The sequence below is a fragment of the Mytilus californianus genome, unplaced genomic scaffold, assembly GCF_021869535.1.
Source record: "Mytilus californianus isolate M0D057914Y unplaced genomic scaffold, xbMytCali1.0.p SCAF_57, whole genome shotgun sequence".
NCBI lineage: Eukaryota > Metazoa > Mollusca > Bivalvia > Mytilida > Mytilidae > Mytilus > Mytilus californianus.
This window is the reverse complement of record NW_026262709.1, coordinates 123,526-150,129: the sequence shown is the minus strand read 5'-3', so window position 1 is coordinate 150,129 and position 26,604 is coordinate 123,526. Positions and strand designations below refer to the sequence as shown.

Genomic DNA, 26,604 nt, shown 5'->3' with positions numbered 1-26,604 from the left:
TATTCTAAATAATAAGGATGTTCTTGTCCCAGGCAGACAACCCTGGCCGTGTTAGGCGCAACTTTTTGGAAGTTTTGGTCCTCGGTGCTCTTCAGCTTTGTACTTGTTTTGGCTTTCAAACTTTTTTCATCTGAACGTCACTGGTTGGGCTTGTGTGGACGAGACGCACGTCTGGCGTATTGAATTTTAAGCCTAGTACCTTTTGTTAGCTATTATTCGTGTGTTTCTTTGTCCTATATGTTCTCCCATTTATTTGTATTGTGGTCCTGTCATGTGATGTTGTCGTTTTGGTGTTGTGTTTGTCGTTACCATAAAATTAAAGCGGGAGGTTTGGCATGCCACAAAACCAGGTTCAACCCACCATTTTTTTTCTTAAAATGTCCTGTATCAAGTCAGGAAAATGGCCATTGTTATATTATAGTTCATTTCTGTGTGTGTTACATTTTAATGTTGTGTTTTTGTTGTGTCGTTGTTCTCTTATATTTGATGCGTTTCCCTCAGTTTTAGTTTGTAACCCGGATTTGTTTTTATCTTTATCGATTTATGAGTTTTCGAACAGCGGTATATTACTGTTGCCTTTATTTGGGAACAGTTATTGGTGAGTATCAGTAGGCTGAGAATATAGGTATCTAGATATTATGCCATCTGTTAGAGAGCTGGAAGTATTAACAGGTAAAAAAACAAAAATACCGAACTCCAAGGAAAATTCAAAACGGAAAGTTCCTTATCAAATGGCAAAATCAAAAGCTCAAACACATCAAACGAATGGACTTTTCATAGACTATGTCTTTCTTTCAGTAATTATAGGAATGCTTAATAGCAGACAGACAAAGACTTTTATTAAAAGTAATGGGTTTGATTCCGTCTTACTGGTAAATAAAAGTCAAAATTTAACGTACATTTACTGGTTAGCCAACTTTCAGATGATCCGTACATAAATGTCTGTCTTTCCTCTTTTTTTTTTATCAGGAACAGGAATATATCTAATATGAAGGAGAACAATGGGGGATAAAAAGTAACTTTTAAAGTGAGTAAACGACTCGATTCCGTTCTACCGTAATAAAGTTTGCCGATAATTTAGTAATTTACCATATAAACATGAAAATCATTCATAAGTACATTTTTGCTAATGTTGAATGACTCACTATGACTTTGAGACTTATTACAGCAATAAAAACACTCAACCGTAATGATTTTATATTTCGAATTAATATTCAATATCCTTTCTATTTCATCATCAAAACAATCAATTTTAGGATATATATTGAGAAAAAAGTTTAGCATCAAATAATTTTAAAATCATATTCAAAAATTAAATATTTTTTTCTGAAAATAATAATAAACAAACTATCGTATCAAGGACAATCAACCAAAGACGCAATTCTTAATCAGCAAAAAAATGTATAAAAAAGTCATTTCCCCAACTTTGTAAATTGTCATTTAAAATTTTTTTTTTTAATCAAATATATGTTGCTTAATATTTTTTACTCGGTATATCATGAAATAAAAATATAAACAAGTCTAAATTGAAAACAACGTTCAAACTTATGATTGCGTTGGATAAAAACCGCAATGTTTATACGTGTGCATGCAAAACAAATTTCTTGGTAGAGGGGTCTAAATACAGCACAAACAACATTTTCCAAAAGACCAAAAAAGTGAAAAAGTATATTTTAACAAAACGCATTTGACTAGCAGGTCGAACAACTGATGTTCTTAAACCCTGCTGACTGCCATTGGCGATTGCCAAATAAACGGATCACCAGATGTAACAAAATGGATCTTATAATAATTTATTACCAAACAGAAAACAATAAACTTGCGGAAAAGATGGTATACCGCAAACATGAGGTGCAAAAATTTGTACACCATATCCGGATTTCGACAATTATTGTCTCTTCAGTGATGTTAGGAATCGAAACGGTATAAGGACGGCCATATAATTTACCTCAATTTAGGATAGACTCTTGAATTTTGAAAGAGTCGAAATAGGATGAACGGATCATATAAACCCGAAGGCAAATGAAATAAAAAAATATATATATACTATTCATTGCCACTGTTGCTTAAAAATCGTGGAAAATAAGTCGATGAATTGAATTAAAAAAAAGTATACCGAAAAATACGCATTTCAAAGTACATTTTAGAAGTTTTATACGGCATGTCCGATGACTGTAAGTAATAGCATATGATTTATATGAATAATTCAATGTCAAGATAACTAAATTTAAAAATATACATAAAAATGACAATTCATCAATATGATTTACCATCTAAAATAAAAGAACTGCTTATTGATACTTGTAGACATATTTACTTCATAAAATTGAAATTTCCAAGATAAGAGTATTTCGTAAGAGTAAATTATCAGCATAAAGGTAATATCCGAATAAGTGTATGACATACGTTGTCATCAAGTGTCAACTATAAAATTAATACTGAGGTTGAATCTTTGGGCCATTTTAACTCTTCGCGAACCAACTCCGTTCAAAAAGCCTATTTCGCACTTGCAATGACTTGGTTAAATCTTAAACAAACTATAACAGTCCTTGTCATCTGTGCTTTTCTACTGGAAGCCAAATAATAAATTGGGAAAGGACTACCTGTTTCAGAATGACTTAAATAAACAGTTTTCGTGACATTTGAAGAAAGAATATTTCTGCAAAGTTTGGTATCAATTTGTACATAAGTGTATAAGAAGTTTGTTAAGCATGTAGATTAACATACCAAGTGAATGAAAATAATATAGTTCGTGTACGATATTGGTCCTGGTCGTCATGAAGAAGGCGGATTTTCCTTCTCCAATGACAATCTGTGATCCGTCAATGGTATCAACACTAATAAAAGCGACAGCAATACCTAGTTTTTCAAGCGTTCAGTTTCCTGAATTGTATACACAAAAAATCAGTTCAGGTATTTCTGAGGTTTCAGAAAATTAATAAATCTATATATCATTCTACATCTGAACATTATTTTTTTCTGCATGACAGGCCATTCAAGTTGTTTTATTACAATTGCATACACATAAGATATGTCAAAATCAAACTCTACAAAAAGAAAATTGTATTGAATTTAACTTCAATATGGACCTACATTCAAAACCTTTTTGGTCCTCTAAATCTTAAATCAAGGCTCAAGTTTAAGTATATAAACTCAACATAGATACGAGGCACGCATTTCGTCTATAAAAAACTCATCAGTGACGCTCGAATAAAAAAAGTTTTAAAAAGGCCGAATGAAGTACGAAGTTGTAGAGCATTGAGGGCATAAAAAGGTTTAATTATGGATTTGTATTACTTTTCAAATTTATCCAATCCGTTCGACCACTCATTAATTATTACAGAGACGAAGCGAAAGATACAAAAAGGTACATTCAAAATCATCAATCAAAAACAAACTGACAACGCCATGGCAAAAAAAAACCAAAAAAACAAAATACAAACAACAGTACGCAAAACACAACATAGACAACTAAAGACTGAACAACACGAACCCCACTAAAAATTGGGGGTGATCTCAGGTGCTGCGGAAGGGTAAGTAGGTCCTGATCCTCATGTGGCACCTGTCATGTTGCTCATGTAAGTACAAACCCTGTGATTCGGTATGTCACATTCGTGAAAAGTTGACGGGATTGTATTAACGAAAGTTGGAATATGACCGTCGACATATGTGATATTCCATAACGGTCAATCAACTCGTGATAAAATTTACGAAGAGATGATTTCAGATTCACCACTTAGAACTCTTGGTTTAATAGCTTCCTTGTAAGCAGTAACCCTCTTTCAAGGAAATAATATAGAATATACAAGCCCAGGAATATCGTATCAACTGGGAAATACATACTCCATATACAATCGCTACTGGAATGTTGCTACATAGAAGTGGAAAGTTCACAACTGTGAAGCTGAAATCATCTCTTTTTGTCGTAAAGTTTTGTTTTCAACCGACTCTGTCATTTTCTAGATGTAAGTCAAGATATGAGGCAGACTTAACTGTATCTGTTGTATCCTTTATCTTAAGCTCGAAGGACAAGATGTGTTCATTATAGTCACCAAATTTTGAACTGTTTAGTGAAAGGACATCATCTATATAGCTGAAAGTGAAATTAAAGGATAAGGCTAAATTCTTTTCTATCTTCCTAGAGCTCCGGTATGAAGGCAGCCTTATATGAATAAAGGAATAAGTTGGCAAGAAGAGGAGCACAGCTGGGTCCAATGGGAATGTCGTCCAAACTCTTTCAATTTGTCTTTTAGTTTGGAATGAGGAAGACTTGTGTAAAGTGCTGAAAGAAAAATGTTTTATACTATGATAAGATCAAAGAGTCTTCGACTGTATGTACTCTAACAGATCTGTGGAATCTTTTAGTATCCACATCTGATTCACACCACCTTTAAAATATATGTTGTTTAACAATAACTTTGAAGCCCGGCTTTGATAGCTGATGAACTTGATGTTAATTATTTAGAAAGAGGTTTCGTGGAGCGCTTTGAAGATTGATATCTGATAGACAAATCCTTATGAATGGTTTTATTTGATTTTCGATATATATTTATATTATTTTTCAAGTTTTCGAATTCAAGGCGCAAAATATGTGATCTTATACCTTTTTCATTTGAATTGTAAAGTATTACATGGACATTCCAAGCGAAATTATGATGAACTTCATGTTCATGTTCAGAAAATTGACATAAAGGCTTGATCCTTGATATTATTTAATAGTTTCCACATTACTTCTGTTATATCCATTCAGTTCGATCACTCATGTAATTCATGTCATTGACCTTCATTAGAGACAACAGTAGTATACCGTTATTCAATAGTCATAAATCGATTAAGCGAAAACAAATCCGGGTCACAAACCAAAACCGATGGAAACACATCAACTTTAAGAGGAAAACAACGGAACAACAGAAACACTGAACTGCAACAAAAATAAACGCCAACATACATAGAAACAGACTATTTGATAACAACTGCCATATTCCTGACTTGGTAAAGGACATTTTAAGAAAAATGGTGGGTTGAAACTGGTTTTTATGGCTAGCCAAACCTCCCGCTTATATGGCAATGTTAAAAATACCGCTAAAATGACAATATTACGTGACAGGAATACAGTACAAAGAAACGCAAGAACACTCAGGACAGAGAAATTCATAAATAAATATTATAATAGTACATTACAACATGCAAACCACAGATTAACAATGGATACTTCCCATGAATTTACGACAATACACCAGGACACCACAATAGAATTATAAACTGTGCGTCACACAAATCGACGCCACACAAAATGACGTATTTGTAATACAAGCACTATAAGCAATGCACTTTTGTGATCATATCTGAAAGCATCTGTTAAAAAGGTACATCTTCTTGTCGCTTTCAAGTTGTGGGCATTTCAACTTTTCTTTCTCTATCTTAATTGTTCTCGGTCTTTTTTTTTTTTTTACCTTTTTGGGATGATTTTATTCATCTGGTTGAGGTGTCACTTCATTTTCATATTGGCATGGTAATTACTTAGTAAGTAGATAATTCAAGTCAGACATAAATAATTCGTACTCCCTTTTCCCTTTTCTGTTGTCTCTGTAATATTTAATTATAGAAAAGGGGACATGCAATCATTTGAAATTATAGTAGACTGCAACAGGTAAATCATCGTATTTTTTGCTCGATTGTGACATTATCACCGACTTCTGTTTGCTTGAACAACACAACAAATGCCATTTTAGTTCACTACTTGCATATAATTTATTTTTACAGAGCCACGGCGCATGAACGATTTCCGGTTGTACTTTGCAAATAGCAGTGTATATACAACAACAGAACTGTGCCACAGAGATTGGCAACAACAGGCATACCTTAACCTGAATCAGAGTATATATTGTGACTTAAGCCCTACCAAGAATGTTTACTTTTTCAACAGAAATACGTTTATCGAATTATGTTACATAGAAATATTAGGTAAAGTATTAACAAAACATTTTTTTAGAATCAGACGGGCGATCTCCATTTGATCAATTTAAAAAAAACCATACAAGTTAAATTAACACGAATTGTTTATAAATAAATATACATTAACAGTCACAATATGACTTGTGCAGTAACATTAGTACCATTAATGTTATTTCATTTGTGCTAACCTAGTGTACATTGACAACCGGTAGGTGAGGTGCAATGCTTAATGTTCATCATATTCATAAAAGAAGATCGAGTGTATGCGTTAATGAAACGACGAAAATATTATTAGACATCTAGAGGGCAACAGACATGTACCGACTACAAAAGTAGACTGGAGGAGTCTTAAAAATACATCAAGCTATAAATGATCTCGAGTCTATAAGGCACCGTCCATTTATCTTTTGTGGGTGGATAATGTTTTCTCTCAAGAGACGAACAATGTTGTTCATCTTTAATTAAAAAAAAAATTATTGTTTTAAATATCATAAAAAAAACTTAAAAACAAAATTATGAAAAATTTCCCATAAATTGATAATTTTAAACGGAAACGACCCATATTTTTTACTTGCTTTTTCGAAACAATTTTTTCCAAGAAATTTAGAATCAAACAATTTATTTCGACAAAAAAAAACTTGCCCCCATCACACAATGGTATTGGTTGCAAAAATTTGATATTTTTCATTTGAATGCAATATTTTAAATTTAATTGGTATATTTCTTCATTTAAATGCAATACTTTTTTATTTGAACGGTATATTTTTTCATTTAAATGCAATATTTTTTACTCAAATGGTATAATTTGTCATTCAAATGCAATATTTTTTATTTGAATGGTATATTTTTTCATTTAAATGCAATATTTTTTCATTTAAATGCAATATTTTTTCATTTGAATGCAATATTTTTTTATTTGAATGGTTTATTTTTTCATTTAAATGCAATATTTTTTCATTTAAATGCAATATTTTTTTATTTGAATGGTATATTTTTTCATTTAAATACAATATGTTTTATTCAAATGGTATAATTTGTCATTCAAATGCAATATTTTTTATTTGAATGGTATATTTTTTCATTTAAATGCAATATTTTTTATTCAAATGGTATAATTTGTCATTCAAATGCAATATTTTTTATTCAATTGGTATAGTAGTTTTTTATTTATAATTATGCAATAATTGCATTATGGGAAATTCTTTGACGTCATAATGTCAAATTTGCAACAACGTTTGTGATTGGTCGGTAATTGTTTGGATTTCTCCCCTTTCTTTCTAAACATGAATGACCAAGAATTAAAAAACGCGTCAGAATATCGACCCCTAACTAAATCTGTCGTTCGTGCGAGTTCTGCACTGGCTGTTAAAATCTTCTGGTCCTAACTATTATTTCTATTGCAAAATTTCGATGGTCAAAACGTTCTGACCACAACTTTTCGAAAACTTTCATTATTTATGGAATAGATTAGACACCGTTGGTTTTCCCGTTTGAATGGTTTTACACTAGTCATTTTTTGGGGCCCTTTATATCTTGTTGTTCGGTGTGAGCAAAGACTACGTGTTGAAAACAGTACTTTGACCTATATAATGGTTTACATTTACAAATTATGACTTGGATGGAGATTTGTCTCATTGGCACTCATACAACATCTTCTTATATCTGTATACAACGTAAACCAGACGTTTCTTAGATTGTTTTCTTTTTTTAATAAATCCTTTGCCGCGCGTTGTGTACTGATTGATACTTCAGTCTGGGAGAACAAGATTTATTTCAGTACTAGTTGTAATTAGCTTTGAACAAACTTCCAGTAATTGCAAATACTCTTATGTCGGTGCTTTGTGTCTATTGTCTTAATGTTAGTCTTTTTTGTGTGTCTCGTACCGATCTTTTGAGTCAATCTAATTGCAACTGACAAGTGCAGGTTGTTCTTTTATTGGACTGTTACACCACTGTCCAAGCTTCGGGATGGGTTGAGTGCTCACTAACATGTTGTTGTACTGTTACACTACTGTCCCAGGTTAGGGGGAGGATTGGGATCCCGCTTACATGTTTAACCCCGCCACATTCTGTATGTATGTGCTTGTCCCAAGTCAGGAGCCTGTAATTCAGTGGTTGCCGTTTGTTGCCGTGTTATACATATTTGTGTTTCGTTCATTTTATTGTGCATTAATTCGGCCGTTAGTGTTCTCGTTTGAATTGTTTTACATTTGTGATTTCGGGGCCTTTTATAGCTGACTATGCGGTGTAGGCTTTGCTTATTGTCGAAGACTGTACGGTGACTTATACCTGTTGATTTCTGTGTAATTTGGAGATTTGTCTCATTTGCAATCATACCAAATCTTCGTTTTTATATTAACCCTGCCATCTTCTTTATGTGCCTGTCCCAGGTCAGGAGCCTGTAGTTTAGTGGTTGTCGTTGGTTCATGTCTCGACTAATATTTGATATTTTGTAAATTGTTTTGTTATGTAGTATTAGGCCGTTAGTTTTTCGTTTGAATTGTTCACACTTTTCATATCGGGCCTTTTATAGACGACTTTACAGTAATAGGTTTTTGTCATTGTTGAAGGCCGTACGATTGTCTATAATTGCTTACATCCACTTCATATTTGAAACCCGGTGGATAGTTACCTTATTAGCAATGATATCCCATCTCTTCGTTTTTATATTATATACATGACTTCTAAACTCGTGTTTTCCTGAACAAGCATGAAATATTTGTCACTGGGCGTTAAAAAGCAACAAACAATCAATCAATTTAAACTTGTGTTAAATAAGAGGAAAACCATTTGATATTTATTTATTTGTTGGGGTGGGGGACAGAAGGATTTAATATATGAATATGGTTGCCTGGTAAAAGAGCTGAAAATAGGCATGATTAGCGACAGATTAAAATGAATAATAATGCCCTCTCTTCCCTTCCCCATCCTTCATCTATAAATTAAACTGACCACCACGGAATAGCCCAATAGTGTTGAAAGTAGTGTTAAACACCAATCAATCAAAATCCCTTCCCTAGAATATCAAATAATCGTCCCTTAACTGTTATTGTTCGTGTAGTTCTCATATTTATCCAGCTTATCGTCCTATAGGGATATCCTACTAAGGCTGGCATACCATAAAAACGTTTATAACACATGTACAGCTCACATTCTAATATATCAGCATTCATAAATTTATTAACGTCATTTAGACTAAACGACGCCATGTTTGTTATGTGCCTCTAAACAACCTATCAAAAAAAAAAGAGGTGGAAGAGAGCCAGAACATCTTCCCAATGCAAATCAAAGTACTGAAGTACTGAACATCGGATGACTGCAAGTTCTTGTGGATGGTCAAAAGCACTTGTCACAGAAAAAGATCACATCTCTATACCTGAAACTGAGGTAAATGTAAAGAGATAAAAAATTTTCTGAGACAAGTTCGTGCGTGGATGATGAATAAATGACATGAAATTCAACCGCACAGTAATAACTATTATATTGTGGTGATACAAATCAGTATACACTGGTTTGTTGTTATATATTATATTAATATAACAGTTACATGTATATATAATTTTCATCCATTTGTATATCATTCTATTCAACTATTCTAATAATAGTGCAGTGCAAGTGCATGGTGGACACTCTTCTGTAAAAATTCGATTTTTCTAAAAGATTGGATATGAGTAGGCATTCATATTTTCCCGTAAAAACAATTACAGAGTTACCTGTCCTTGCCGGGATTGTCGCAAAAACGTTCTTGAGATATTCTTCCGCATGCTTTAACACAATTTTTAGGTACGTGTGCATAGATATTATTAATGATTTTTTACTTATATATAATATATATATATATATCTAACGACAAAACATTTTCATATTATTAATTTATGTTCTAAACAAAAATATTTTTATCAGTATTCATTGAAGAGATGTATTTATAACAAAGATAAGGAATGTTAGTTTGAACTAGTTAATTTCCGCGTATTTATCATGTTTAAAGATCGGTTACAAACCCAAAACGAAAGTTATGTGTGCAAATCTAGGCGATAGCAATACATCGGAATACCCTCACGGTCATCTCGATGTAAAAAACAGAAATTGACTTCTTCTGGCTCACTACCGAAGAACAAACAAACGCGCCCTATTAATATGTTTTAAAAACGCCTTGTCCCTACCCTTTTTTCCAAAAACATGGCATTGCTAAATATATATACATATATATAATCATCATTAAAATGCTATTGTATTTTTATAAGACCTACTTTATTACATGATCTGGGACTAATGACATTTATCTATAAGTCCAAGCATACAGTAAGTTATTATAATATGAATATGTTTCTTGTTTTAATAACCGCATATGATGCTCTGCATGAGTCACCATTTATCAGGACAGGAATTTGGTTTACATAGAGAGAATAATGTGCAAAAAATAGATAAGGGGCGGGACCAAACCTAAAGATAACTTAATAAAAAAAATGATGAAATATAAAGAATACGTTGATTGTTTTTGGTCACCTTATGTCCAGTGGCAAATATTTCACGCATGTTTAAGACAAATATAATAGAGATCAAAGAATAAAGAAAAGAGTGAAATGGTAAAAACTAAAAGATATAGAATTATAGAAACGATCTTTGATCTGAACCCCCCCCCCCCCCCCCCCCCCCCCTTCCCCTCACATACACACCATAACCATTACTGCCAATACTGGCATTTATACATCTCTATACAAATATCTAAATCTGAACCCCCTCCCCACCCACCACCCTCTAGACACAGAGGTTCTGGATCCGCCCCTGTTAAATGTACCTTATTACATACATTTTGTACGGGTCTAGATAATAGCTAAACGTACAATTCTATAATTTGTGGGATACAAAATTACAAATCATTAGAGATTTGTATCTAATTATATTATATACTGTGTCACAAAATAAACTTGTATACCCCCCCCCCTCTTTTTCCCAATGCAGCATTGAAAAGTAAATCATTTAAAAGTCCTGAAGAAAAAATATGTTTTGAAATATGCCCTGCATACTTATTTATGCAAAGACATATAGTAATTATTGAACTACTGTGGGGCTTGAAAATAAAATCTATTTAAGGGATTCGGAGATGGGAACAGTAAAAAATGCTGAGCAACGAATCCTAAATGTAAAATGATTTGCGGCATATGACATGAGAGCACATATTATAGATAGTCCAAAATATGAAGTTCACGCCTTATACAGTGTACGTCCTATGTCATAGGACTATTGTTGTAACATGGGTTAGTTACTGGCTCCAATTTATCCCGAATTGTCTTCATTAAAGAATTAGTTCCGGAGTATCACAACCCATGTCTCTTCTTGTGGATTTCTGGTTCTGCTGTCGTAATTAGGTGATTTTTTTTCTACAAGTAGCAAAAAAGAGGGGGCTTAGTCCAAATAATTATAACGTCCTGGAAGGCTTTTTATTCTTTTTTATGTTTGCCTACCTGCAACGTCTCTGAGGATCAAGAAAAGTAAAAAATGATATAGCATCAGAAAACGTCATGATTACATGTATCTGAACTTAGACGGGGAAAGAGGGGGGCATATGTTTCTATCCATGAACAGGTTGTGTGTCAAATTAATTATTATTACTTGTCAAATTAATTATTGTTACTAGTCACTCGCATTTTTTGCTCGACCTGGCCATTATTGGCATTAACAGCACGATCGCCAAATTAAGTTAGAGGGGCGATATTCCGACGCGTTTTTTTTTAATTCTTGGTCACTCATGTTTAGAACGAAAGTGGAGAAATCCAAACAATTACCGACCAATCACAAACGTTGTTGCAAATTTGACCTTGTGACGTCAAAAACTTACCCATAATGCAAATATTGCATATAAATAAAAAATCTACTATACCAATTGAATAAAAAATATTGCATTTGAATGACAAATTATACCATTTGAATAAAAAATATTGCATTTAAATGAAAAAAATATACCATTCAAATGAAAAATATTGCATTTGAATGACAAATTATACCATTTGAATAAAAAATATTGCATTTAAATGAAAAAATATACCATTCAAATAAAAAAATATTGCATTTAAATGAAGAAATATACCAATTAAATTAAAAATATTGCATATAAATGAAAAATATCAAATTTTTGCAACCAATACCATGCCATACACAACATATATATGGTCAATGCCTAAGGTTGTGCATATATTTACAGAAATAATCGAAGATCAACTACAAATTTTACAAAATAAAATTAAAAAACCAAACAAGAAGCACACCACTAACTTTGATATAAGACAAAGTCGGGGGTATATAGAAATCCTCATGTACGTCTGTCCGTCTGTTCGTCATTCGTTTGTTTTTTCAGATAATATCTAGAGAATCGTTTTTTTTTTTTCAAGTGACTCAAATTTAAATGAATATTTTGGACCACTAATTAAAAGACAGTTAGATTTCGATTTTCGCTGTTTTCATTTTTTCCGGCCTAGGGTTATGACACTTTATTGTTGGACAATTTCATATCTGTGGTTTTCATATGATAAATAAAGAACTTCTTATAGCAACTACATCAAATTATAATGGATGTTTTTTATCATTAAAGAAAACCGTGATCTCCCTGGTGCTGTGGGTACGGTATCTGTGATCAACTGATCACCTCTGTAGTTTAGTTGTTTTCATATATATATAGTTGACAGAAGACAAATAACAATCCTTTCAAAAAGCGAACATACAATGTCTTGACTTCTCCGTTTTAACAGAATAAATCTACCCTTATTCTATAAAATTACTCTAAATCGTCTTTATGATCTGTTCTTAAATACATGTATCCATGGTAGGTAGTATTCCGATGTTCAGTTCGTCCGATTCGCAAATTATAAAAAAAAAGATACATTTTAAGGAAAACAATGGAAACAACAAACACAGTGCCTTCCAGTATGTCGACAGGGTTCGTTTTTCCTCTTGTGGTACATATACATGTATGCATGCAATACCATTTAAACCAAATTTGCAACTAGCTGAAAGTTTCAAACCAAGAACTTTCCCAAAATGGTTATAATGCTTGACCTGTAAAATTGTTTGGTTAAATTTAAAAACCAGTTTCATTTCTAGAATAAACTTTTTTACTGATATGTTCTGACATTACCGAATACATTCATATTATACACTCAAAAATCAATATTTTTAAACGCTAACTTTGCAGGATGTTGGAAAGGTTCGTGGGGAACGAACTGCACAAATGCATGTCCACTTAAATGTATTGACCAGCGATGTCATCCTGTCAACGGCTCGTGTGCTTGGGGATGCGACCCACACAACTGTTTTAATAACACATGTGATATACATACAGGGGCTTGTACTGAAGGATGTGTAGATGGCTGGGTAGGAAAGTACTGTAACACGAGTAAGTTTTTATTTCAAAAGAACATACTTCTCTTCTTTCTTATATATTTGATATTTTACTGTTTTGGGGTAGCTTGAATTGGACTATCGTGTGATACATGTACATTTTATGAAGCAATTATTGATAAATGTTTTACTGAGTAAATAAATAACCAATACATGTGTTTGATAATATCAGCATGAATTGTTAATAATATTCATATTTTAAAGTTTACTTAACTGTGTATCGTAAATGACATATTGTATTAACTAGTCTTAAGATAAGTGTAAACTACCAAGTTGAACATAGATTTTGCTGCATGAAATTATCATTTTGTATTCTATTAATATGAGATTAATTTCTACAATGTATATATATATCAATGTCCGGCAACGTCATATGTTCAAATAAGCATGCATCTCTTTCAGTATATACTTAAACCATTTATTTTGCAAACTCAAATTGGATAGAATTTGTTTTGTAGTGTCAGTTAAAAACTTAGATTTGTACAAATTCGCCTTAACGCTTTAGTCACCTTGCTTTGATTTACGTGTTCACTATAACTAACACTATGTAGTATGATTACTTTATTGTACTTGTAGTTTATGTGTACACAATATGTTACATGCATATTCGTTATTTACATTGCATGGTGTGTTTTTCAAGTTATGGTTGCCTCATATGGTTTGTTTGTGTGTCTGCATTATATAGTCGACTTAATTAGTTAATTCTTATTTTGTTCAAATCACTCCATTTTAAATCAAAAGTTTTAAGTTCTAGTTTCGTACATGTACAATGATTGTAACAAGGAATTTATTTAAGTTGAATTTCATGCAGATGTATTTGTATGCCCGAAGAGCATCATAATTTACATTTTAGATTGTAGCCGCTGAATTCAAATACACCATATTTAAATCAAGTCTATGTAAAGATGCTCATTAAAAATGAATACAATATGTTTTATATATATAGCTGTATAGCCCAAACAAGTTCATGGTATTTGCCGAGTTCCATAAAGAGGAAATAGTGTGTAGCAACTTTTAGAATAATTTCATCAAAAATATTTCTTAATTTGAGAGTAATGGTTTCTTTCCATTGTTTATGCGTTTCTATTATTTAAATAATTAATTTATTTTTTTTTCTAAATTTTATGACATATCTCACCTGCCAATTGATCCTAGATTATCATGATTATAATGGGATAGCAACGAAAATATTCCTTATGACAACAATTATGAAAGTTGTTATAAAAATGGTAACGGAACATAATACATGGTATTAAATCAACAACGACAGATTACTAAATGTTGTCACTACAGTTTACATGTGTCTACCGTTTTGTGGTATGATATCAATTGTTAGTAAAAAAATAAAATACTTACTTAAAATGCTGCAATAATATGCCAAAAAGATGTAAACTATATAATACCAAAAACAAAAACATAATAAAAAAGCAAGAGATAGATTGTCGATTAAACCATTAATGAAAATAATTATAGTCCAGAAAAACAAATCACACAAAATATGTTATAGAGTAACACACACTTTACCAAAAACCGGGGTGAACACTTATATTGGTCATGACAAGTGCAAGTTTGACCGGTATAAAATTTTGTGATAAATCAAAAATAAACATATAATAATTAGATACCGATTTTAATGCGCATGACATTGTTTTCCTTAGTTATCGCAGAAAAGGCGGGATGGGTTAAGTCCACATCCGTATGACAAACGTAATATATTGATTGTTTTTGTGACAAAAAAGTTAAGTTCGGTTATTCAAATCAAAGCCGATCATACAACCTTCCTAAATTAAGTTATCTCTTTTGTCGTAAAGCTTTGTTCTCAACCGACAATCTGTGTCAATTACTAGATGCACTGAAAGGAGTAAAGCAGATCGGAGTCTGGTATCTTTTGTCAAATTAAATGGAATATATACAATCGACAAACTTAACAAACTTTGATTTTAGTGGTTATTAATAGAGGATCCTGCAATTACAAATAATCTGACTTCTTTTCTTTCTTCTCGAGAAACACTTAGCCTATGACACCAATTTCAAAGGGACAACGAGATAAATTCCTTTAAAAAAATCTCAACTGGTCTCAGCAGTTTAGCTTCGTATAAAAACAAACAATACATTTGGTTTTTTTTGTAAACGCACTGTTACAACATTTTCTACCTACAGCTAGTGCAAAGTGATGATATGCATGGGTTTGCATCTTTGCATGTAATAAGTTGAACATGTTACTTGTAGAAGCTTATTCCTTAAACGGTTAAATACCACCACATCATAGTACATGTAGTACGTCACATTCGGTTTCATACGAAAAAGGGTCGAACAAAAATATTCCCTTGAAATTGACAGTTGTAGGAAGTTAACCCTGTATTTCATTGCAGGCACAAAATCATAAATATATACTTTGGGTGTTTCAAAGCACAATTATTTCATTTAGTTGGTTTTTCTATAAAATATTTTGAAAACTTGAGGTTACAGGGTTACTTAAGCGTGTAAACAGGAAAAAGAGAGGTGAAAAATTGATTGGTTAACTTCAAGTGATGGTTATTATCTTATATGCAATGAAATGTTATGTAAAAATTTGGCTGTATTACTGGACATGATAAACTTTACTCATGACAAGTATTCCTTTATTTAAAACAAAGATAAATTCTGTATTGATCCTAAACAAAGAATGGATTATTCTTTATAACTGTTCATAATGCATTAAAGTGGGTAAAGACAAATAGTAATCCTTGGATCTTTAGCGATTGGCAGTAAAGACAACATATTTTGAAGTTGAAACTTCATTGCATTCAAGATCCGATCACACTGCTTGACTACCGTTGCTTATACTCTTACGATCATCTTTCGCCATAACAACTGCGTGACAGGTTCGTAAATGCACTGCCATGAAAGGTAATATTTCTCATTACAGATATACAGCACCAATAACTTTTGGGATGCAGTACACGGAACAAATACTGGTTATTACTCGCCTGAAAGCACTGAGTTGTAAACTGAATTAGTTACGTCTGTTTGTATTACTGATGATCAATTTTTGCAAATATCTTTAACACATTAACATTTATGTATGATATGTTGTAAATTCAAAAGTGAATTGACAACGCAAGATGTGTCTAATTGTTGTAAATAATTAATTGAAAAAAAAGAATATAGTTAACTATCGGTTCACTCCATTCTCCAAAAGTCACATTTTGTTTAATTTTATCAAAGTTTTGAATATTTCCAAATATGTTTCTCAAAGATACATAGGAGGGCGTACAAACATGTAGAATAACTTACTACTTCCTCCTTATCTCAACAGCTAACTAAAACTACACGTCCTATTGGTTTTTACAGCAATTTTAATTTTATGTAGGACAAAGACATGTCTCAACAACAGCTACACGACTTAAACCATTAAAACAATTAATGATTTCAAACAGCAGACTTCCTTATTGTTTGCAAGAGGTTCAATGAATGTAGGTTGAGACCAAAACTTTACGACAAAAGGGATAATTTCAGATTTCCAATTGTGATGTTTCCATTTCTAGTAGCATCATTCCAGCATCGCCTTCATATGGAGTACATATCTCTCAGTTAATAGAATATTCCACAGCTTGCAGGTACCGTTAGGATGTCCTTGGCAGAAGATTGCAGCTAACACGGAAGCCTTTGAATCAGGGGTACCAAGTGGTAAAGTTTAAGTCATCGCTTTAAAAGATTTACGGTCATCACGAGTTGTTTGACCGCAATGTATTATCTCTGCTACGGATGACAACGTATATGTTCCAAAGAATAATAACCCCACAATAACAAGTATCAAACAATAATAATAATCACAGCATTTGATCGGTAAATATTACAAATTGATGCAGTCTCAAACAGTTATATTATTTGTTTTCATTTGATGGATTACAAAAAGGTAAATAGCCTTTTGAGTATTATCTGCAAAAACTTCGATGTAAACAAAAAGTCTAACTCTATTTCCTTGCCATAACGGACCAACTTTAGATGACATTGAAAGAAAAATACTGGAATTGTTGATATTTACCAAAGTTATCAAATACTTAGTGAATATAAATAAAAACATGCGATATGATTGCTAATGAGACAACATTCAACCAGGGAAAAAAGATGATGCAGATGTTAGAAATTACAGGTTTCCGTACGATCTTTAAAAGTTAAAACCCTTATCACATATCAAGCTATAATAAAATGACCTGATATGTTAATATGTCAAACAATTCAAAGGAATAAACCAACAGTCCGATTTATCTAAAAAGCAAAAACAATGACGAAAACCGGAAAAAGAAAAACACAAATATGATAGACAGCAAATAAATAAGTGTGCAAATTTTATAAAGTTTCTGTTGTTATTCTCTCTGCTGTGATCTTTTACTTTATAAAGGTACTCTGCACTCGCCATATCTTTTACAATAAACACAGCTGAATATCTTGATAAATTACTGTTAGTTACTTAATTACCATAACAAAACTGGCAATTTCTTCACTAAACTCAGGAATGACAAAAGATGAATACAGAGTGCATGCACAATTCCCGTAAAATCTTAATTGGTATACTGTTATATTCAGTAAATATTTTTTCACAGTGTACTTATCGCTATATGAAAGTAAACTTTGTTTTGTACAATATGTGACTAATCATGATTTGTTTGGTGCATATGCATAATTGATATGAAATTTAGTTCCCCGTGAACGGATATACACGTTTATTTCACATGTTTCACACAACCTCTCAAATAATTGTTCTTTCAAACTAGGAAGCTATCAATTTTAAATTTGTGTTGTTTTCGAAGTAAGTGTCTTTACGAATATGATACAAGCTTATAAAGGCCTACGAATTATTTTCTATATTTACATCCTCCAATTTTCTACATGAATCCCTTCCTTCAGTAAACTATAGTCTATTGCATTTATTTATTTTTGTCCACTATATAAACAAAAACCAATTTATGTCTTTTACAATAAACACCTGACCTTGCTCATGTTCATGATGTTGTTCCCATAAAACATCTTATTCAGTGCTGATGTCAACTATTGAACGCTATCGTTATACAAACAGATTAAAGCATTTCACAGACATATCCAATTTAGTTAATGAATCAAACTGTATTAAAGTTTTCTCCCTTCTGGTTATAGAAGATGTATGGGATTAATTGGCATTGTTCGTCTCCCTGTCTGATTTAAACTGTGCCGGGCTTGTTTCTACTGTGTGTATCACGACTAAGTATTTGTAAGGTTAGGCAACGGTATAATTGATAGTGTATATAATATCATGCTGCGATCTGCAATACAGACTGTTTTAAAGTTAATACGCGTATGTTTGTACAACACACATTAGGCTTAATACTATATGTTTTGTGAAACGATCGATTTCCAAGTTGCCTTTTACTAATTTTGCGCAGATCTCATCAACATATTTGATCCAAAATTGTTACTGTCATCACAGTGAAAAAAAATAAAAAGTTTGAAGATCATTGTATATGCAGAGAGCGTTTGTATTACTTTTAAATTAACATTTTGTAATTATTATACATCAAAATGCAAATAGTAATAATATTTATAATAAAAAGAAAATATTACACCCACACATACAGAGAGAGAGAGAGAGAGAGAGAGAGAGAGAGAGAGAGAGAGAGAGAGAGAGATCGCACACATTAATGTGTATTTAGAGATGTAAGCGTAGTCGAAGCTGCTCTATAATAGAGCTGTAAAGAGTCATATTGATATTTCATTTTCCTCAATACTGAGAGAATTCAGTGTGCGCTTAGAGATTATTTCCTCGGGTAACTGTAACCAATGTATCAAATAGGTCTTTCGTCCATTTCACTACAAACCCTATAAATACATGAATTAAAAATCAAAAACTTTACAAAATGAACTATTTTTACCCTATGTATACTCTATTCCAACAGAGCAGAATGTTGACAACGTAATGTCGCCGCGATATAGCCTTTTTGTGCTAATGCGGCGTAAAGCAAACAACAACCAATCAATCAAAATAGTTAAATGGCGACTTTTAAAAATATTTTGTTTTACATTCATAACTGTTAAATACTATGATTAACAAATGGAATGCATGAATAACCTAAAAAAACGGGTATATATACAGACAGATTGTTTTGTACTTCCTGGTCAACAATGAGAACACTGTGATATTGTTTTAGATTGTAATGAAGGTACGTCCTTTTCTTTATCTATTTCATGTTACTAGAACAGCAACAAGGTATAGTTTTTAAAACTACTGATTAACCGTTTTTTTTTCTTAATAATTAAAGATGATGGGAGATTTAATCAGAAATTTACTAGTTTGTATTCGTGCATGTATTCCTAAAAAATAAAGTTATTATGTATGCATAATTGGAAATCAAAATAATGTTCTATTAACAATGCATGAAGTCGCTTCGCTAATTGATATTCAATATCAAACCGGGCATTGGCAGCCAGTACGATATTCAGATTTTCATAGTTTTGTCTAAAAATTTCATCATAGATACCCGGATTAAAATTTGGTGCTCATTTGTTTCGCTCGAATAAATAACGTTAGAGGCCAAATAAAGAACGAAGTAGAGGAGCATCTACGGTAATCTATTCCTTGGGCAGAAAATCCTTAGGATCAGTCAGTTGATTTTTGAAGATGCTATGAGTTTTTGAACATGTTGAACTTATGAATCTGGTGAGACTTTGTTTGCCCTGTGACAATATACAGGCGTAGGGTATGTGGGGCGTGCTCACATATGTTCTTTAATTCATGTCAACACAGAAGTATTGACTAATGAGCTAGTGATACCTCGCAGATGAAACCTCCACCAGTAGTGTCATTGACCCGGTGGTGATAAATAAGATTGTTTTCCTTAATTGATAAATATATTGAAAACAGTAAATAAAAAAACCCAGATGTGATAAGACTGTTTGTGATTCCTACACATTATTATAGTTTTTGACTTGAAATGGTAGTTCCATGTCCTTGGTTCGTTTCCCTTGCATTTTGATCCTCCGAACACGACAATTATGAAAAGTTACCGTGAAATATTTTTGACAGCATCCGTATCTACGTATAACCTAACTTTCAGTCAAAATTTATTGACATTGAAAGATTGAAAGATGTGGAAGGTATCACAATTATTTTACCCATCTCGGGTAGTCTTTTGAAATTCATTTTGAATACCAAGCTGGCACTTAGATCCATTTATATACATGTCAACGACAATATGATTTAATTCAACCTACCAGACTCGTTTCAATCGCCTTTCGTCGATGACTAATATCAAACCGACAATTTAGGTAACCATAAAATACCATGTTTTAAGATTTCCTGAGAACTCTTTTAATATGATACCTACATGTAGTTATGCATAGCTTAACTCTGAGCCTAATTGTTTGGTATGGAAGATCAGAAATGTCTAAATGTCATTTAAGCTGACCTTGGTAGTGTTTTACAATACATTTTGAAAGTAAAGCTGGCACTTAGAGACTGCCGTTAAAATAAAAAACAAAATGTTTACAAAAATCCCTGTTATTGATATCTGTGTCCATAACTTGCTTAATTGTAGGCTAAAGTTCAAGAAGATTGAAGGTCAGAGAGTTTTGTCCACCACTCTGGCAAAATGTCTTCCTTGATGTTCGTCAATTTTCAATCATCGTGAATTCGAAGTAACACTTTTGGTCCTCAATTATTAATGAACGTTTTTGTTCTTGCTTTATAAAATAAAAAAAAAAAAACATGTAATAGAAATCCCAATGAGACAACAATCACCAAAGACAAATTCTGGACATGACAAAATGACCTTTTAGCCGTTAAGTTACCCGGAACATTTACCAATTCCGTTTTACGGTCATTAGAGATAGCCGCCCACATCATGACACTTCCTCTACCGAAGCTGTCCACTGGAGGAAGCAAAACGTGCATTCATGCGCCGCTGGACACCTGTTTTTCCATCACGTTTCTGAAGCATAAAACGGGGCTCATCATTAAACCAGATTCTGCGCCAGTTTGCGAAATGTCCAACCCCTAAATCTGTTGCTCCATTGGACTCTATTCTGTCTATTCCGTCTGTGTAACGGCCTCCTGGATCTTATGCCATGTTGTCGCAGTCGATTGCGGACTGTTAGTGAGTTGATTCTTCTCAATCATGGTATCCCAACTGCAATGGCTGTTGTGGCAACGGTTCGATGCCGTAGATGAAATACCCGGATGTAGCAATCTTGTCCAGGAGTCGTAAGGCGGGATTGCCCACTCCTCGGGCGGTCCTTAGTACAGCCAGTCTGCTGGTATCTGTTCCAAAGTCGCCAAATTGTGCTATGGTTAACATTATCAGTTCTTGCTACTTCACTTTGGGACACGCCGGCCTGGAGACGGTCGATGACGATATTTCCAATAGCAGGGTCCATCCAATCTTGGCATGGCAGCGTTTTAACGTTGTGATGAATCAAATCTTCAAAATTGGTCCTATTTTGGCAAAAGTGTAACAGTTGAGTTAGCCACAAAATTCTTGTGAAAAACGTTAGCAAAATTTTGCGGCAAAAAAGGTCATATGCCCTTTCAGCGAGTCGCAAATTTCATGTGGCAGAGAGCCAAATCAAAAGAACGGGTTTTTAAAGTTTAAACTTACCTGTAAAAATTCGAAAATGCAATTGACCGTTTCATTTTACCTTGTAAAATATATATTTTGCATTTTGAAAAATTCATACGAGCTATGCGTTTCTTTTTTTGAACAGTATAGTTCATTATTATTTTTGATCACAAACAAAATATTATTGGACAAAGCTGATTTTGCGTTCTCACATGTAGTGGCCTATTAAAGCTTGCTATGCGATTTGGATTTTGTGGAGACCGTACGGTGACTTATAGCTTCTTACATTTACGTCATTTTGTATCTGGTGGATAGTTGTCTCAATCGTACAACATCATCTTTTCTAAGTGTCTAAGATTTGTACTACTGGTCAAAATCAATCATTCCAGTATTCTCTTTAAAAGTCATATGAAACATATAATATGTTTTTAAAAATTATAATGTTAATGAAACTATTTAACCAAGGCATACATATTTATATTGCACTAAAATCCTCTTACAAGTTGTTTTTAGCATTTATTACGAATCCATTTGTCTTGAAAATTCAAAATTGTGAACTTCCGTTTCTATGTAGCAATATTGCAGCAGCCCTGAATGAAGTATTTATCTCTTAGTTCCTCTCTACACTTTTACACATGTATTCTCTCTTCCAAACTAAAAGACAAATTGGGAGAGATAGTCCTGCTTTGATTCATAAAAGCAATGGCCAACGTATATACAAAAAAAGAAGAATCAATCGTACTTTGTTAAAATCACTCTGATTTAACAAAAAATGCTCTGAATTTGACAATATCAAGATGCTTGATTTCCTGATTGACAACACATTTGTTACGGTTGGAAGACGTGTTTTCAACAAACAAACGGCATTCCCAAGTGAACGAACTGTGCTACTCTTCTTGCCAACTTGTTCTATTATTCATTTAACTTCATATAGGAACTTCTTTGGAAGAATTAAAAGAAGCTAGGCTAAGCATTCTCCTTTAACTTCACTTATCGTTGTCCTCTCAATAAATACATCAAAGTTTGGTTACTATATACGTTGCCATTCTGTGAATATACACACTGCAATTTCTCATAGGAACTCCCTTTACGGCTAAAACTGTACCATTTTACTAGGAAGTTTCGTAAACAATTATATCCTAGAATGGAAAGCTCATATGCACTACTATTTTTTTCAAAAGTTAAAATATAGGGCTGTGCGGCATATTTTCAACATTAATATGCCCCGACCTTCTAAGAGTTTAAACGTAAACTAAAATTCTGTCCTACCCCTCCCTTCACTTTGGGTCTTCCATAAATTTCAATTTGACCGCTATGCATGTGTATATTTACTGTTAACATTCCCAAGTTATGTCTCTACGAGATGAAACATACAGATGATATCTGGGAACTAGTAGGTAAACAAAACAAAATATCTATGAATATTATTTAATCTACGCAAAAGAGGCGTGGTTTGTGAAACAGCTGTATTTACAAAGTGCAACCTATACTAACATTTATTAAAATAGAAAAATGTTGAAAAACGCATTTTCTCACAACAATAGTTATCTATCAGAATCATAGCATATAAGAAATCATTGCACATGCTCTAACTTTTCTTTAACAGTACATTTTTACCCCCACCCTGTTTCAATTTTTAAAGAATTTGAAAACAAAACTTTTATTAATGTGAGCTAATCCTATGTGCATGTTTTCTGACATGAAATGCCTAGAACCTGTATGGAACTATTCTGATAACAAATTGAAAACATTTCAGAATAGTATAAATGTAAAGTTTAGTTGTTAATCATAGCAACATTCAAGGTTATATAAAGTGTCCAATCCTGCCTCTGTCTCCAGTACACATCTTACTGTGCCTATTCATCTATAAAAGTTCACAATTTCTGCCTCAAATGATCAGTTTAGAAATCTTCACATAATAATATTATCTCTTACTATATACCTAACATAATTTGGCTTATACATGACCAGAAGTGTTTAAACACAGCCATATTGGCAAAAATTGTACATATGAATTAACCAGTCTGATATACGAATTCACTAAAAGTTTTTTAGAACTGAGTGCTGGAATCTGTATTTTGCATAAATTCGCAGCACAGTTATTGTTTTCTATACAAAAGACCTTTATGATAATAAAATCATAGCCTTAACAGACTAAATTATTTATTTTATGACCCAGAGGCAAGTGATTTTTTTTCTGTTTTTTTTTGCCCCTGGGAGCTCAAATTTGTAAAATAATTCTGCTGTTTCTGTGAACTATGGAATATTTAGTACTTTTTTAGGACAAAACACACTATTGTTAGTTTTATTGAGGAATTTTTGTATCTCAAGCTTGTATTTTTTTTTATACCGCGGTCACAAGAAAGCACATTCAGGTGTTACGGCTTACTTTTGGGTTTTCGACAGGACAAAAACATCCTAACAACAATATTTATCAATGATCTATGAGTTTCAATGACTGCGAAGAGTAAATATAAGCACTGCTTAACAATTCAGATTACTAATGTGCATATATTATGAATTTACTTTGCATACAGGGCTTCAGGTAAACTATGTACATGTATATTGCAAACTGTGAATTTATGCTGAGTCATCATAGTACGTAATAGCCCGGGATTTTCTCAATCTTCATGAAATATTTATAGAACTTTATATTTGAGTCAATTTCATTAAGACTTTGAAGATAAACCAGATTTGGTGAAATTCTACATGTTCTCTTTTTTCACCCAATATAGATTGCAATTCTGTAAATATAGACAATGCAATTTCCCATAGGAACTCCATAGACGGCTAAAACTGTACCATTTTTACTAGGAAGTTTCGTAAAAAAATATATATCCTAGAATGGAAAGCTCATATGCACTACAATTTTTTTCAAAGGTCACAATATAGGGCTGTACGGCATATTTTCAAGATTTATATGCCCCGAACTTAGATTTCAATTTGACCGCTATGCATGTGTATATTTCTGGGAACATTTCCATGTCATGTTTCTACGAGATGAAACATAGAGATCATATCTGGGAACCAGGAGGTAAACGAAACAAAATATCTATGACTATTATATATCTCCCCAAAAGAGGCGTGGTTTGTGAAACAGCTGTATCTACAAAGTGCAACCCATACTTACATTTATTTTAATAGAAAAATTTTGAAAAACACATTTTCTCGCAACAATAGTTATTTATCAGAGTCAGCGCCTAACAAAAATCACTGCATATGCTCTAGCTTTTCTTTTACAGTACATTTTTACCCCCACCCTGTTTCAATTTTTAAAGAATTTGAAAACAAGACTTTAATCAATGTCACCTTATCCTATGTGCATGTTTTCTGACATGAAATGCCTAGAACCTGTATGAAACTATTCTGATAACAAATTGAAAACATTTCAGAATACTATAAATGTAAAGTTTAGTTGTTAATCATAGCAACATTCAAGATTATATAAAGTGTCCAATCCTTCCTCTGTCTCCAGTACACATCTTACTGTATGCCTTTTTATCTATAAAAGTTCACAAGATCTGCCTCACATGGTCAGTTTAGAAATCTTGGCACACTAGTATTATCTCTTTCTATATATCTAACATAATTTGGTTAATATATGACTAGAAGTTTTCAAACAAAGCCATATTTGCAAAAATTGTATGTATGAATTAACCAGTGTGATACATGAATTCACTAAAAGTTTTATAGAACTGAGTAATGTAATCTTTTTTTTTTGCATAAATGCACAGCACAGTTATTGTTTTTCTTTACAAAAGACCTTTGTAATAATAAAATCATAGCCTTAACAGACTAAGTTATCTGTTTTATGACCCATGGGCAAGTGATTGTTCTCAGTTTTTTGCCCCTGGAACCTCAAATTTGCAAAATAATTCTGTTGTTTCTGTGAATATGGAATATTCAGTACATTTTTAGGATAAAACACACTATTGTTAGTTTTACTGAGGAATTTTTGTATCTCTAGCTTGTATTTGTATATGCCGGGGTCAAAAGAAAGCACATTCAGGTGTTACGGCTTATTTTTGGGTTTTCGACAGGACAAAAACATCCCAACAACAATATTTATCAATGATCTAAGAGTAAATATAATCACTGCTTAACAATTTAAATTACAAATGTGCATCTATTATGAATTTACTTTGCATACAGGGCTTCAGGTAAACTATGTATATTGCAAACTGTGAATATATGCTGAGTCATCATAGTAATAGCCCAGGATTTTCTCAACCTTCATGAAATATTTATAAAACTTTATATTTGAGTTAATTTCATTAAGACTCTGAAGATCAACCAGATTTGGTGAAATTCTACTTCTACATGTTCTCTTTTTTCACCCAATATAGGTTGCAATTCTGTAAATATAAACAATGCAATTCCCATAGTTGCAAAACTGTAGAAAAGGTCTTCACCTGCGATGTAAATCATTGTATACTACATTTACTATTTGAAATTTGTTTTGATTGTACGGATAATATATTAGAAAATTGGTTGAAAAATTTCTTATTTATGTTATTATGATTCTTTGAAATTCAAATACCGTTAGGTCATAACATTTTATAATTGTGACTATTTCACTGAAAAAAATATTTATGTTTATGGAAAATTAACCATTAATTATTGAAAATGTTAACAAAAATACAAGGTATTTTAAAAAAGGGAACGTCCATAAAACTGACAAAAT

The 26,604-nt window shown here is 32.5% G+C and overlaps 1 long non-coding RNA gene across 1 annotated transcript in view; it reads left to right on the top strand.

Moving 5' to 3' along the window:
- Nucleotides 1-17,290, top strand: part of LOC127703945 (uncharacterized) — a 32,403-nt gene extending 15,113 nt beyond the window's left edge. The window contains exons 4-6 of the long non-coding RNA XR_007983137.1: nucleotides 5,764-5,964; nucleotides 13,145-13,345; nucleotides 16,259-17,290. This is a non-coding gene — a long non-coding RNA (uncharacterized LOC127703945). The remainder of the gene's footprint in view (nucleotides 1-5,763; nucleotides 5,965-13,144; nucleotides 13,346-16,258) is intronic.
- The last annotated feature ends 9,314 nt before the right edge of the window (nucleotides 17,291-26,604 follow it).